The sequence below is a fragment of the Furipterus horrens genome, unplaced genomic scaffold, assembly GCF_987537825.1.
Source record: "Furipterus horrens unplaced genomic scaffold, mFurHor1.1.pri manual_scaffold_12, whole genome shotgun sequence".
NCBI lineage: Eukaryota > Metazoa > Chordata > Mammalia > Chiroptera > Furipteridae > Furipterus > Furipterus horrens.
In genome coordinates, this window is record NW_028327182.1 from 37,078,079 (window position 1) to 37,094,324 (window position 16,246).

Here is a 16,246-nt window from a genome sequence, read left to right on the forward strand (position 1 = left end):
ACATAGGTTTAAGAGTGTCAAATATGTTTAAGAACATAAGTAGTGTTTATAAAAGTGGAAAAGGTTAATAAGGGAGTGGAAAATGTTAATAAGGGACTGGGAATGGTTTATAAGTGTGTGGGATGGGTTTACAAAGCCTTAAAATATATATAAATACTAAAATAAATGTAAGGTTCCTACTTCATGGATGGTGGTCTAGAACATAATACCTGTGATAAGTGAGGGAATACTGTAAATCCTAACCATGGCCTATGATGCAATGGGTATCATCATCAGTAATGGCCACCTACTGCAAACATCTCATGCAGATCTGTGAGCTCTTTATTGCTGCCCCATGGCCAAAGCCCCTCTCATCTCCTTGGTGCTGTGGAGGGGCCATAGCTATTTGCATAACTAAGACGCTAGCTACCTGCATTGTCTCCCTCCCCCATTCCCAAAACCACAGATGTGAGGAATTTGGGAATGGCCTCCTTCCACCCTGTAACACTAGGAGAGAGCTGTGCTATAGAAACCAAGGATAAACTAAAGGTGGCTAATGATAAATGCTTGGAAGAGACCAAACAATTCAAGTCACAAAAAAGACACCTCTGTGTTTTTGAGAAGTCAGCTTTATCAGAGTTTTGAAATAAAAGTCAAATGTCAAAAGGTGGAAGAGGAAATGAATGAAAATAAAGTAACAGAAGTTGATTTTAGACCACGCACCTAAGTAAGTTGGAATTTATGAAAACAGAGAAGACATCAATAGCTTGATATACAAGTTGATGTGAAATATACTTTCCAAGTGAAAGTAAGTTGAATATATTTTACATCAAGGGAGTAGCAAATGGACATCAGTTGAATGTGTCCTTTGATATATTTATTATAGAATTACCATAAATTAATTTGTGCTTATTTTAAAGTCTTACAACTTGCTCCTACTTTCTTATTGTTATTTGGAACTATAGTAAGTAGGTGAAATATAACTCTAGATTAATATATATTTTGTGGGTCAGATAAAACATTATTAAGCTGTTGTAATCATTTCTGGTTTCCCTGAGAAAATATGTTGTTATTATGTAAAGTTGGTAGGCTAATGGGATAGCATTGCTTGCTCAATAACTGGGAATAATTGTCTAACTTAGTTCTTATGTACATTTTTATGATAGGCATTAATTTTAATTCTATGTAAAGGAGAAAAGAGACTGCATAATAGTAACTTCATCATTTGGAATAAGAATAAATCTATTTTTGTCATTATTTTTAGCCAATTTGTGACCTTTCATATTACTCACAGATGCTATCTACAGAAATATATTTTTCATTACCATATTAAATGAGTTCAGCAAAGACTCATTCATTCATTGTTACCCCCTAACTTCAAAGTGTTTTTTTTAATAATTAATTAATTTGTTTGTTTATTTATATTTTTAGAGAGAGGGAGAGAAACATCACTGTGTGGTTGCCTCTCACTCACACCCCCAAGTGGGGACCTGACATGCAACCTAGTCATGTGGCCTGACTGAGAATCGAACCAGTGACACTTGGTTCGCAGGCCAATGCTCAATCCATTGAGCCACAGCAGCCAGGGATTCAGTGTTTAATGCAGCCTAAAGCACCCTAGTCACTTGCCATATATGAAACAGTGAGGGGCTAAATATTTCAGTACTGTTTATAGTGTCTTCTTTTTCTGCACTCTGGTTGTACATTTATTTGTCAGAAAGACATTCTCAGTACATATAATATGCATCACAGAAGAACTAGATGGCTCTATTGGATTTGTAGTGTGAGGTATCCACCCATGTAATTATGACTTTTCTTTAATGTTATTCCCATTATTCAGAAGATTACTTTTGTTGGGCTGAATGATATCCACTGGTGCAGTGAAACTTTATATTAGCTTTCTTGGATTTCTACACCTCAATGCATGCCTGGTCCGTAGGTTTAGCTTGTTCTATTGTACTGCAGTGTATTTGCCATCCTATGGTTTCTCACTGTTTTGATCATTTTGAAGTACTATAATGCTTTCCTCCCTGCTAGGACATTTCTTATAATATTTCATCATCAACACAGTTTCTTGTACTCTCAGAGAAAGTAAGATCTCTCATATATATATAGTAACTGTAACAGTATTTTTAGAGCAGAGTTATATACAGAAGTTCTGTCTACTATTTTTTCTGGGCTGCTTAAAGAAGCACAAAAGATAGTATGTAAGGGTTGTACTTGAGATTTTATATCTTATTTGTCATGGTGTCATGGAAAATTAAGTCCTTGATAGTCTGTATAATATTTTGTGATGATGAAGAAGATGATACAATCTGTCTGTTCATAGAATGAGGGGAGCAGAAATTGGTGGAATAGGGCAAGTAATCACCCAATTTTATAATTGGGAAACGTCATTTGGTTGATACTATTGTTATTATAATATAAGAAATTAGAAAAAATTTTTAAGAAACATAAAGATGGCTTTCTTTTTCTTTAAAAAAATGGCGTTGGTCCTATTTAATTTTATCTTACCTCAGAACAAGTAAAATAGCCTCTTAAGAATAATTTTAATTAAATATGGATAACCATTGTTTTAATGTTTATTCTTGGTAAACATCTGCAAAGCACTTATTATCATCACCTGCTGTTCTCAAGGCCTTAAAGGGAATCCAAACAAGTAAATGTGCTTGATTTGACATTCTAATTATATTTTAATTAAAGTTTGGGCTTTGGTTGGCTAAACTTTAAATCCAAAATAAAAGTAGCATATGGAAAAGAATATAATTTACATGAAAGTGTTACCATACAACAGGCAGTTTGAGCACCCGGAAGTCTCCCCTCATCAGTCAAGATGGCAGAAGGGGGAGGTTCTTACAAGGTTCATGCAAAAAGCTAGCAGGATAATTGGATAGGAAAAAAGCCCTTCCCCTTTTTATACCAGATTGGGGGTGCACTAAGGGAGAAGCAGGCACACGTGTCATAGCAGTCAAAATGGTGCAGGGGCAGGTGCTGGACCAAAGAGGCCTATTAGTCTAGCTCAGGGAAAGAAGGGAAAGAAGTTATTGGCTGGGAGGTAGACTCACCCCAAGAGTATGAAAGTTTGCAAAGTTGATTGATCATTTTGAGAAAACACGTGGTCTAGCCCAAAACCCAGCTAATATAATCCCAGGGGGAACACAGAGATGATACACATTTCAGCTTTGAAACCAAATCTGTATATCCAATACTAACCAAGCTCCATATGCAGGCTCCAGGAGGGCGCCTGAAATGGACAGCAGCCAGGGACAAGCTAAGTTACCTGGCAGGGGCCTAAGGCCACTTAGCAGACTTCTGGGGCTCCAAAGGAATGGCTGTACTTTAAAATGGAGAAGGAACTCTGGACACTGGCTTTTGTCTTGGCCTTGCTGAGGATGGTTGGATTTTTTCCATGGCAGAAAGAGGAGATGGTTTTTAAGACGGGAGTCCGCCGTTCTCCCAGGTTGCATAGCACATGAATAAAACCTCATTCCTTTTGCACTGACATCTGCCTCACAAGTTTGGTTTTTGTGATGACAGGCAATCAAAGTTGCATTTAATTCAGTTAAAAATGTACTTTTATTTTCTTAATCTACAATGAAAAAAATAGACTCTTTAAATAAAACTAGCAATTCAAATTTTCTTAAATGTTCACTATAAACATGAGAAACCGCAATGTAATTTATATTCTGCTTTATTTGTCTTTTCAGCCAATAAATTTACAAATACTCTATTTTCTTAAAAAAGCTGCTGAAATATGACTGATGTAATAAATTTAAATACACATATTATTATTTCTTTATAAGGAGTAAGTACTTGGAAAAATAAAATCTGTATACTTTTTGTGTGTCTGAAATATTTTATCACAATCATAATTAAGAAAGAAATAGAATAATTTAAATGAATATTATATTTATTCTTAGGGACAATATTATAATTGTATATTTATGGAAATACAGAATGAAAATAGAAAATCAATAGGACTTGGCATGTGCTTTCTAAAAATCAATTATATTAATAATATACAGTAAGTTAGGAGGCTTGTATTGCATCAATATTTCTTACAGTATCTTACATATAATAAATCCTTCTTATTTTTGTGATTTGGTGAAATTTTTACCACGTTAATGGTTGACGATTCCAAAAAATATAATAATGCATTTTATTATGATTTTCTACCTGTCTTTGATAATAATGCGTGTGACTATTTGTTCATGTTTATCAATAGTTGTAGTCTCTCTGTGGTGAAATCTCGTCTCACATTAGCCTATTTATCATTTGATTTTACTGATTTATTCTATGTTACTACATAACGTAGAATATTTTTGTATTATAATGAACTTAACACCTTTTTCTGCTGTTTTTACTGTGAAAACTTTATGAACTTAGCTGGCCTTTTTATAGTTTGTTTGCTTGCTTGTTTTTTTTAAATTAGGTAATAGTAAAATCTAATATTTTTTTCTGATTTTTTATTCATAATTTATAAAAATTTAATTTATATTTAGTTTCTTTTCTTTCTTTTTAGCTAAATTCTTACCAAGTGTTGCTGCTTATAGCTCTTGGATATCTCAGGTGCATTTTATCTCTCTATACCTCCAGCCACTATAGAAGTTGAGTTAACCTTGACTCTTCCATAGAGTATTGCATCAGTTACCGTATTGTTCTTCAGACTCCAAGTCTGCTTCTGTCAATCAATTTTCTATGTTCCAAATTGAGTGATCTTTTTATTTTACTTTGATACTTAAAATATTTCCTGGTTTCTAATACATAAGCAACCTTCATCTCCTGGTCTTTGTAATTGCCTGTTTAACTTCATAACTTTGTTTCCCAACATTCTCCTGCTTGAACATTTCATTTCACCAAATAGAATGTCTCTTAGTTCATTAATGCAATGTCTTTTTCTCTCTTCTGTGGTTTTTCATAACTTCTTTTGGATAATTATAATTTTCATGCATATCTTGACTTTTTTATTTTTTAATAAATATACATACATGTTTATTTAAATGATCTGATCTACACTTCTAGAGAGTGTTTGAAGCATTTTACAAAAATAAAACATATTTGAAGCAATAGGTTAAAAATGTTTTTCAGACCCAACTCACATCCAACAGATTGGTTAGTATTGGATATGCAGATTTGGTTTCAAAGCTGAAATGTCCCTGAAATAATAGACCGTCTCATGAAATTCAATTATTTTGTAGTAACATGTATCTGTTGACAACTTAAGTATTAACTCAACAGGTGATATAAATATGAAAAAAAGTGGTCATGAAGCAGGTATGAAAAATTATGACATCGGCCTATCTTGGACGGCAAGGGATGTTAGAAGTCTATCCTAAAATTTAAAACAGGAAAAATAATCAAATATTCCACACCATAGAGACCTCATCTGGTCCAAATCATCCGTCAAGGAGTATACCCCCAATACATGAGTTTTACTAACCACCTGCTACAGATGTTACTATATCACTAATTAACAATGATAGAAAATGTATCACAACAGAGGTTTTGTTATCAGATACAATGCATTATTGGCTGTAGGAATCTTTCCTCCAAGAGCTGTGGTCATAAGACAAAGTAACAATGTCCACATCACTGGTCCAAGAAGCCGCAGCTAACACACACAAGCATTCAAGCATTTATTTACAGAGTGAGCTCTCTCTGGCATACTCCCCACTCTAGTTAGAAGGGCTGGAATGTGGAGGACAGTCCCAGCTAGATGCTGCAAACTTCTACTCCTGGGCTTCCTGTAGGTTAACTTGTAGGTTGAGGTGGGCCCATCCACATGGGTGATAGTGGTGGTGAGCTGGAGCTCTTCCCCTCTGTGGGCTCTCAGATCGCCATTAGACTGATCATTCCTATAGTTCTTATGGGATGGGGCATACAAGAACATCAGAGCAAAGAATTACAGATTTCATATCTCATAGGTGCCTGTGAAAAAGGCACTGTTCACTTGGACTGTGATGCTGCCCCAATTCCAATGGCCTTCAGTAACCTAACAATGAAGAAAATGACAGTCATGGCAGCACAGGCCAAGGTGATGAGCATAAGGAATTTGAACCTGAAAATTGGCCCCTCATAGTGCAGTCACAGATTTTGCTCATGGCTGGCAGGCTGGACTACTTCCCACTGATGTTCTAAGACACCTGAAATACTATGAAGCACAGAAACAGGAAGTACAGACAGAGGCAGATCCCAGCCACAATGACCAAAGCCACAGCTAGCTCTGTTCCAAGATCTGTAGTCCAGATACTGTAGAAGGGATTTGTGAGTTGTACTCCTCTCTCACTCATGTCAAAGATGAAGAGTCAGAAAGAGCCAACAGCGATTGGTCCAAGTTGCTTCCACTACCCTGCTATGTGATTCTGCTCATGCTGATCCATCATGTGTTCACCACAGAAGATGATCCAGAAGGAGAGAAACATTGCCCTGTCGAAGATCACTGAATAATAGCATCCAGGTCCAGTCAAACCTAATGGAACCCCATTCCACTGGGATATTGACAAAAGTCATAGAACTCTCAAGGACAAAGATGACTTTCTCTAGAACAGTGGTTCTCAACCTTCCTAATGCCATGACCCTTTAATACAGTTCCTCATGTTGTGGTGACCCCCAACCATAAAATTATTTTCATTGCTACTTCATAACTGTAATTTTGCTACTGCTATGAATCGTAATGTAAATATCTGATATGCAGGATGTATTTTCACTGTTACAAATTGAACATGATTAAAACATAGTGATTAATCACAAAAACAATATGTAATTATATATGTGCTTTCCGATGGTCTTAAACGACCCCTGTGAAAGGGTCGTTCGATCCCCAAAGGGGTCATGACCCACAAGTTGAGAACTGCTGCTCTAGAAGCACTGGGAGTCAGGACATCATGGTGATCCTATTCCAATACCACACCATAATGATGAAGATGCTGGAACTGAGGAAGGTCTTCATGGCAAAACATACCTTGGTGAAGCCTCCATTTGGTGAATTCCCACCAATAAAATATATTTTATCTCCCCAACCCCAACATTGATTTTCTTCTCATTCACAGGCAACTGGTTGTTTAGAAGGTAGTACTTATGAGTCACATACCCAATTTCCATGAAAGGAAGGACATCACATTCATAGTAATGGCCCTCATGCTCTGGGGTATTGGGGGATGTGACAGTATATTTGGGTTTCCGGAGCACTCTCTCATGGGCCATTTCAGTCCATTTCACAAACATGTCATCACGGTAAGCCAGGGAAACATCCATGAAAACTTCTGTGTTTTCTCTGATTTGGTCGGTCAGCTTAAATGTGATGTCCAGCTGCAGGATAAACAGCATGAATTAGAACCAAGGACTCATCTCCATGGAGGGAGGAGAATATGGACAGAAAACACAATGACATTGATTTCTAGTTCCCTTGAAATTGCTTTTTTGATGTCTTAGATTTTGTCGCATTGTCTGGGTCCCTAAGGCATTAACCATTTTGTCTGGTGCTGGCTTTTACAGACGTCCATGAATTTCACTGCTATAGAGGACACTGCCATTGTGGGACCTAGAGCAATCAAGCCTCCCACCAGAAAAGTGATGATTTGGAATATGAGCAGAATCTCACCAACAATGCACAGCTTCTTGGTGCTCATGTTTCCTATAATTGCTCCAGCCATTTTTGTGCCCCCTTTTATCTTTTGGAAAGAAATGTTTTAGGGTGTACTTTTTGTTCACTCCTCTCATGTTTCCTTCTTCCTCACCTCTTGTCTGGGCTCTGCAAAACCCCAGGGGTGCAGGAGTGCAGTGAGAATGGGACCCGGATGGTAGGTGTCCCATGCAGATTCCCCCATGCAGCCGGCTGGGGCTCCCCCAATACCTGGAGCTGTGCTTGCATATCTTGGCTTCTTATCCAAGTTAGTGCTTACTCAATTCATTCAACCAATACTTACTGAAGGCTATTTTGATGAACGTAAAATTAATATTTAATCTTTGGAATTTACAGTCTAGTAGTGAAGACAGGAAGTAAAAATGTGTGTGTAGATATACATTTATAATCTTTGACACATTTTATGAAAAATAAGATTTAATAAAATAGAATAACAAGGGATAAATAATATATATTAGAAGAACGTACATAAACAGCTTCTGAAAAAGTGGCAGTTAAAGTTAGAATTGAAAGACTAGTATTAGTTAACTAAACTAAAAGTAAAGTAAGAGTATGCCTGTGATTCAACTAATTCTTAAGATATCACTATTTCTGGGAAACTGTAACTGCCTAAGTTGCTTAAAATATGTGCTCATAGAAAACTTTCACCTCTTCTTATCATAGCTGCTTCTTATCAATAACAGCAGTATATGATCTTCTACATGGCTCATGGATTTACTATTTTCTTTAATTTCTGGCTGAAGCTGCTACACTGTGCAGTCAAATCTATCACCTCCTCATAGAAACCTACTTCAGAATTGTATACCTGTGTATAACAGCAGGATAATATACTTTCAATTCTGACAGGCTCCAACTAACAATGATCACAGATTTATTTCCCCAGAAAGCACCTAATCATAGCCTTCCAAATTTGCATCTTTGTGTAGCATGAAAGTCTGGTTCCCATTCACAACATTTAATACAGAAGCACTATTCAAATGACCTTTCTGAATTCTGAATGGTTATGTACAAACTTTCCTATTTATCATGGGTCACTGCTAAAAGCTAGAGACATCATGCTTTCTGTATTCACTGCCACTCCTGGCTAGTTTCCTGCTGATCTAGTGTGAAATGGTTCTATTTTAACTACATTCATAAAATTGCCTATACAGGTAGTCTTTTATAAAGCCACCCTGACTTCGCTGCAAGCATCTTATATTGCTTTTGCTGTTCTCTGGATCCACTTTGCTCTTTCTCCAAAAATCTGAATGTCTCAATCCATCACTGCATTCAAGTGTCTGTTTAAATGCCATTTATTCAATGAAACTTTCACTGACCAAATTATTTTCTATAGCACTCTGTCACAATCCATTCCCTTTATTTTTCTTCATAGATATAATACAAACGCTCTAAGATTGATAGGATAAGGTCAATAGGTAAAAATCAGCATCTTTTTGGACCTGCTGCTTCCCCCTCAATGAAGATATGTTTTATATTCTACACTGAGAAAACAGTTGCTTTTCCAATAAGGGTTTCAACCTTACCTTCCTGAGATTCATAATTACCTTAATCAGTCATTTATTATGTTTCTTAAAATTACTTTCAAACACAGTATTGTCTATGTTCAGTGCTTCCAAGTATTTCACTTCTCAGCTGTTAGAAGATGACACCTTCCACCAGGTTAATAAAATTAAGGACTGAAATTAATTGTTACTTAAGGTTCAATGTCAAGGATGAATTTATATTCTCTTTATGAATATGTTCAACAACAGTGATCCCTTTGGTCTTGAAGAGTTAGGAAATGAAATGGCAGTCTTCTATTTGTGCCTTAGTATTATTGATCAGTATTGAGCCAATTGCTTAATGGGGCTTGGATCACTTTTGCCAAAGTCTTCAGTCATGTATCTTAAAAAGTACAGAGAAGGACTACCTTTTCCCTAAAACTGCATCGATGTGCCATCAAATAAAACTATTCTTTCAGCAAACTGCAGCCAACCAAAACAAGATTGAAAATTTCCTATTCCAAGGACTTCCAGCCAAGATGGAGGTGTAGACAGACACGCTGCATCTCATTCCACAACTAAGAAGGAATACAGCTACTTCAAAATTAGAAACAACCAGAAGTTCCAGAAAATCAAAGTGCATGGAAGCCCAGCAAACAAAGATATAAAGAAGAAATACTCATCCAGACAGGTAGGAGGGGCAAAGCCGGGGCGGAAATGACATGACACGGTGTGGTGGTGGCAGCAGTGGCAACAGTAGCAGGCCTGTTGAAAGCTCAGTTACACATTTTAAAAAGTCAGGAGGGACACCTGGGAAGCGTTCCCAGCTCCTCACATACTGCCCAGCTCACTGTCCCAGCACCGGGGAAAATCAAGCCTCATTGCTTTTGACTGTGCAAACCAGTGGGGGGTGGGACAGAGGCAGAAACTGCCAGTCTCTCAGCAGAGTCCACTTGTTTAAAGGGCCCCCATGGTCCTAGAACATCCATAGATGCACCCACTCTGGGGACGACGGCCAGAGCAGCAGCTAGAGGGTCACCAGTTCAGTGCGGAAGTGGAGGAAGTGCCTGGAAAAGGGGCGAGTGCTGGGCAGGCAGCATTGTTTCTTCTCAGACCCCTTCCCCACATCCAGCACCACAATGAGGTGAAACAGGTCTCCTGTTACTGATGAATACCTAAGGCTCCATCCCTTACAATGAAATAGGAGTGACAGCTCTGCCTCAGACACAGAAGCAAACAAACACAGGTGACTTCCGGCCAAGATGGAGGCCTAGACTGACATGCTCCATCTCCCTCCACAACTAAGAAGGAATACAACTACTGCAAAACCAGAAATAACCAGAAGTTCCAGAAAATAAACTAAAGTCCAACATATGAAGTTATAAAAAAGTGGTGCTCGTCTGGAAGGGTAGGAGGAGTGAAGCTAGGGAAGAGAGGTCAAGCTGTGCTGTCCGCAGCAGCAGAAGCAGCGATGGCATCAGGACAGTGGTAAGCACAGACGCCCGTATTTAAGGGGAGGCAAGAAGTGCCTGGGGAGCACCCCCAGCTGCAGACCAGACCATCAGATTGCAATTCCAAAGCTGGGAAGGAAGGCCTCCATTTCCTTGGACTGTGAGGCCCGGAGGGTGTGGGACAGAAGAGGAGGCTCCCAGTCTCTCAGCAGAGAGTGAACAGCAGGAATCCATCTTGGACCCCCACCCCCACAGAAAACACCACAACGTGGTGAGATGGGTTGCCCAGTTGTGACGAGTGCACGGTACTTTGCCCCCTATAACATAGGAGGTGTAACAGCCCTGCCCAAGAAGCAAACCTAAACACAAAATGGTCAGGATGGCATAGATCATGATAGAGATCCCAGTGACACAGCTGACCAGACAGCAAATATCTAATCTAAGGAAGCAGCAGATAGGAAATCTCTCTGAGGCACAGTTCAGAGCTTTGGTTATAAAAGTGCTACAGACCCAACAGCAGATCTTAAGACAGGAAAGGAATGAAGGCTAGTCCTACTGAAATGAACAAAATTACATACAAAACTAGTGGTGAGGGCAAGAAAACCAGGGATCAAATCAATAAATCGGAACATAGGGAAAGAATAAACAGTCAATCAGTGCAGAAAGGGGAAACAAGAAGTGAGGAAAATGAAGAGAGGCTCATAAACTTATTGGACAGTTATAAGCGGGCCAACATCTGAATCATAGGGTTGCCAGAAGGTGAAAAAGAACTAGAAATTGAAAAATTATGTGAAAAAATAATGAAGCAGAAATTCCCTAACTTGGGAAAGGAAATAGACTTACAGGTCCAGGAAGCACAGAGAGTTCCCAAAAAAACTGGACCCAGGGAGAAGCACACCAAGGCACATTATAATCAAAGTGTCAAAAATTAAGGATAAAGAGAGAATCTTAAAAGCAGCAAGAGAGAAGAAGAGAATTACATACAAAGGGGTCCCAATAAGACTCTCAGCTGATTTCTCAAAAGAAACTCTTCAGGCAAGAAGGAACTGGCAAGAATTTTCAAAGTTAATGAAAAGTAAAAACCTACAACCATGATTACTCTATCCAGTGAAGCTGTCTTTCAGAATAGAAGGGCAGAGGAAGTGCTTCCAGGACAAAGTAAAACTGAAGGAGTTCATCAGATCCAAACCACTGTTATATGAAATGTTAAAGGGATTTGTTTAGGAGAAAGACGATCAAAACTATGAACATTAAAATGAAAACTGCATCACAACAACCAACAACAGAAGCTAGGGAACTGAAACAAAGGCAAACTAAGTAGGCAATGAGAGTGGGAAAACAATTATAGGTATGGTGAACATTATGCGGGGAGGGGGAAAGGGTGGGAGATGGTACCGGAATTAAGAAGCATAGTAGGAGGGAGTGGAGTAGACAGGAAGATATTGAGAAGAACTATGTGCACAACCAATGGGCATGGACTAAGGGGGAGGAGACAACTGGAGAGAAGGGAGGGGTCACTGGGTGGAGGGGAACAAAAGGAAAAGAAATTGGGACAACTGTTACACTATAATCAATAAAGCATATTTAAAAATAAGTAAATAAATAAAATCAAAATTAAAAAAAGAAAATTTTCTATTCCAATTGTTATTAATGTTTATATAAAACATTGGCTCAGATGCAAAATACTATTCAGTCATTCTAGCCTGTTATATGTAGTGTGTGTGTGTGTGTGTGTGTGTGTGTGTGTGTGTGGAGGGTAGGGGGGCACAAACTTTTCTGTTTGTTAATACTCACTTTTCTTCTTTCATTATGAAAAATTATAGCAATAGAAAGAATCCCAGGTGGAAGTGGTAAGTCTTAGGCTGGTCAGTCCACGTGAGTTGAATCAGTACTGTTTCAGCATTGAATAATTCAAATCATTCCGTATCATTACCGTTGATTGACTTTATTTTATTCTATGTAAAACTTACTTTTATAGAGATAGGTCCTCAAAAAAAGGAGGAAATTTTTTTTTTCAGATTTAATGTGTTTTATTGATTAAAATATTACATTTGTGCCAATTTCCCTTCCCTCTGCTCCCCTCCACCCGGTGGCCCCCCTCCCTCCAGTTGTCCCCCCCTTTTAGATTATGTCCATTAGTTGTGCATACAGTTCCTCCCAACCTCTCTCCGTCTATTCCATTCCCTCCTACCTTGATCCCCAATTCCTATATCATCTCCCTCCCTTTCCCCATTCCCCCTCCCTGTTGACCTCCCCCCAATATGCTTCCTGTACCCACAGTTCCTTTTCCACTCTCGTTGCCTATTTAGTTTGCCTTTGTTTCATCTCCCTAGCTTCTGTTTTTTTAAACCAGTCCCTTTAACATCTCATATAACAGTGGTTTGGATCTAATGAACTCTTTCAGTTTTATTTTGTCCTGGAAACACTTTCTCTGTCCTTCTATTCTGAATGACAATTCCGCTGGATAGAGTATTCGTGGTTGTAGGTTTTGGATTTTCATTACTTTGAATATTTCTTGCCAGTCCCTTCTTGCCTGTAGGGTTTCCCTTGAGAAGTCAGCTGATAGTCTAATTGGGACCCCTTTGTACATAATTCTTTTCTTCTCTCTTGCTGCTTTTAAGATCCTCTCTTTATCTTTAATTTTTGACATTTTGATTTATAATGTGTCTTGGAGTGGTTCTCCCTGGGTCCAGTCTCTTGGGAACTCTCCTTGCTTCCTGGACCTGCAAGTCTATTCCCTTCCCCAAGTCTGGGAAGTTCTCCTTTATTATATTTTCACTCAATTTTTCAAGTTCTAGTTCATCTTCCTCATTCTCTGGCAAACCAATGATTCTTATGTTGGGCCTTTTATAGCTGTCCCAGAGGTTTCTGATCCTCTCATTGTTGCTTCCCATTTCCTCTCGCTGCATTGGTTGACTGCTTGTTCCTTCTCCATATTCCAGTTTGTTGAAATGAACTCTGGATTTTATTTCCTTTCTTTCTGTCTCGTATGCGGTTTTGTTCCTTTCGTTATGAAAGTTTTTCGCTTCTTTCTTATCTTTTTCCTGCTCTTTTGTGAATTCTGTAAGCCACCTGATAACAATGGCCCAGAACTGAGCCTCTGACAGGTTTCTTATCTGTTCATCTGTCAGGTTCTCTATCTGCTGCCTGGTGAGTTGTGTCACCGGGATTTCTATAGTTGTCTGCCACATTTTGACAGATGCGTTTTGTTTTCTTGGGCCGGCTGTCGGGGGCAGTGCCTGTGTACTCGTAATGACCCAGCGACCAGCGCAGTTTGGCGTCACAAGTCAGCGACCGGCGCCTGTCCGCGACCTATTTCGCAGCCCTGTGGTGCTTTCTTTCTTTGGGGGCGGGGGTCCAAAATGGATTCACACATTTATTCAGCTAGGAGACCGGGATCTGTCCTCCCGCCCCCCTGGGCCTCACTGTTCAAGGCGATGCGGTGGCCGCTCTCCCTAGTGCTGGGGTCGCGCACTGCCAGGGGCTTGACTGCCGCTGGGATTTTTCGCCGCCCCGCCGCTCCGCAAACAGCTTTGCCCTCTTTAACTCTTACCTGCCCGAATGGCACCGCTGGTTTATAACTTCATATGTTGGGCTTCCGTGTAGTTTTATTTTCTGGAATTTCTAGTTATCCTTTGTTTTGAAGTAGTTGTATTCCTCTCTAGTTGTAGAGGGAGACTTAGCGTGTCCGTCTAAGCCTCCATCTTCAAAAAGGAGGAAATTTTTATTTTCTCCCCAGTTGCTTGTGAAATAGAAATATTTTTATCTCTCTGAAATTTCCATTTTACCAAACATTTGCTCAAAGCCAGAGTCAGACTAGCTACTCAGTGTCCTATCTTTTGGATGATGCCTTCTGAATTATCCAAAATCCACCTAGTCATCACGGTTGCTAAAGAATTCCTAACCTGTAACCTCCCTTTAAAGGTATCTTAAATGCCACTCTTGCTTTCTGTCCTTCTCAGTCCCTGTTCCTTACTTTTTCCCAGTCCTAAAGATCAGCATATTACTATATCAAGCACAACTTCAATGACTTTTCTATCACTTGTCATGTATTTTTCCAGGGCCCTTTGTGGGGAAAGTCATATTATTATGCCAACTTAAATCATGCTTACAGTTAGACCAGTTAATTATTTGCTGGGACAATCCAGTTCAGAAAATTATTCTGACTAAAAAGTATTTCAAATACATTAAAACAAAAAGAAATATAGTATGCACTCATATAAATTTTAAAATTTTGCATGAGTCAATACAGGGGCGCCTTTTTGTGAGTCCCCCTTCTTTGTTATCACCTAGAGAATGCTTTCTGATGGGATCACATTATGCTCACAAATTCACATGCAAAGTTGTCTCACACTTCTTATTGAAATATCTATTCTTGTGCATTATAAGCCTCAAAACAATAACCAGAATGAAACTTTCATGAAAATAAGAACTTATTTATTTGATTGATTAATGTCTGTCCAGGAAAAATATAGTGCTAAATTCTAATAAGTGAATGATAGAACTGTGCTTATTTCTCCCTCCTTCTCTACCAATTCTTAGTACTATTTAAAAATTATCATAAGTGCAAATCAGTAAATGAGTGGATTAAAAAACTGTGGTACATTTACACAATGAAATACTATGCAAGAGAAAGATGGAAGGAATTCCTACATTTTGCGACAGTATGGATGGAACTGGAGGGTATTGTTCTAAGTGAAATAAGCCAGGTGGTGAAAGAGAAGTACCATATGATATCATCTGTAAGTGGAAACTAGTGAACAAAGCAAACCAGAGATATGGAAATAAGGAACAAAATGACAGCAACTTGAGAGGAGGGGTGGGGGGGATAATGGGGGAAAGAAGGGGAAGGGTCTTACCAAGAAACAAGTATAAAAGACCCATGGACATGGACAAAAAAGTGGGGATTGATTGTGGGAGGGAGGGGCAGGGGAGAGCAATGTAGGGAGGGGGGAATGGGACAACTGTAATTGAAAAACAATAAAATTTAAAAAATATATATCTTTAGAATAAAAAATGTTTATGGCTGATTTTTCTGCTGTACATTTATTATGATTAATAAGAACAAATATTGAGTTGTCGTAGTGTGTCAGACATGGCATTAAACAATTTACTAATATTATCTTGTTTAATCATCATCATCACTATTCTACATGTTAGGTGTGTTATTTTCATCTTCAGAGACATAAATCAAGGCTTATAATGACTTGCTCAAGGTCATAATCTATCCAGCAGTTTGAAACTAACAAGTTTCAAATACGATGTTACTCATTTTTAGGCCTGGGTTCCTATTATATAACCCTATCAACCACTTTTGCATACAGTGTATTATTTGATTTCTAATAGTCTGTATGGTAAGTATTATTAGCAATATTTTATAGACAAAGCAATGAAAGTATGAAAAACTTAGTGTTGTGCTTAGTTCTACAACATATTGGTGGTTCGGTTCGGTTTCCGATTACTTTTTTTTATTTTTATTTTTATTTGTTTGTTTATTTTATTTTTAGAGAGAGGGGAAAAGAAAGAGAGGGAGGAAAACTTCACTGTGTGGTTGCCTATCACTCGCGCCCTCAAGTGGGGACTGGACATGCAACCTAGTAATGTGTCCTAACTGGGAATCAAACCAGCGACACTTCGCTTGCAGGCTGACACTCAATCCACTGAGCCACAGCAGCCAGGTCCCTTCCAATTAT

At 38.6% G+C, this 16,246-nt stretch overlaps 1 pseudogene; it reads right to left on the bottom strand.

The window, feature by feature from the left end:
- LOC149996028 (protein wntless homolog) overlaps positions 1 to 7,631 on the bottom strand; it is a 71,918-nt pseudogene extending 64,287 nt beyond the window's left edge.
- Between the last annotated feature and the right edge of the window lie 8,615 nt (positions 7,632 to 16,246).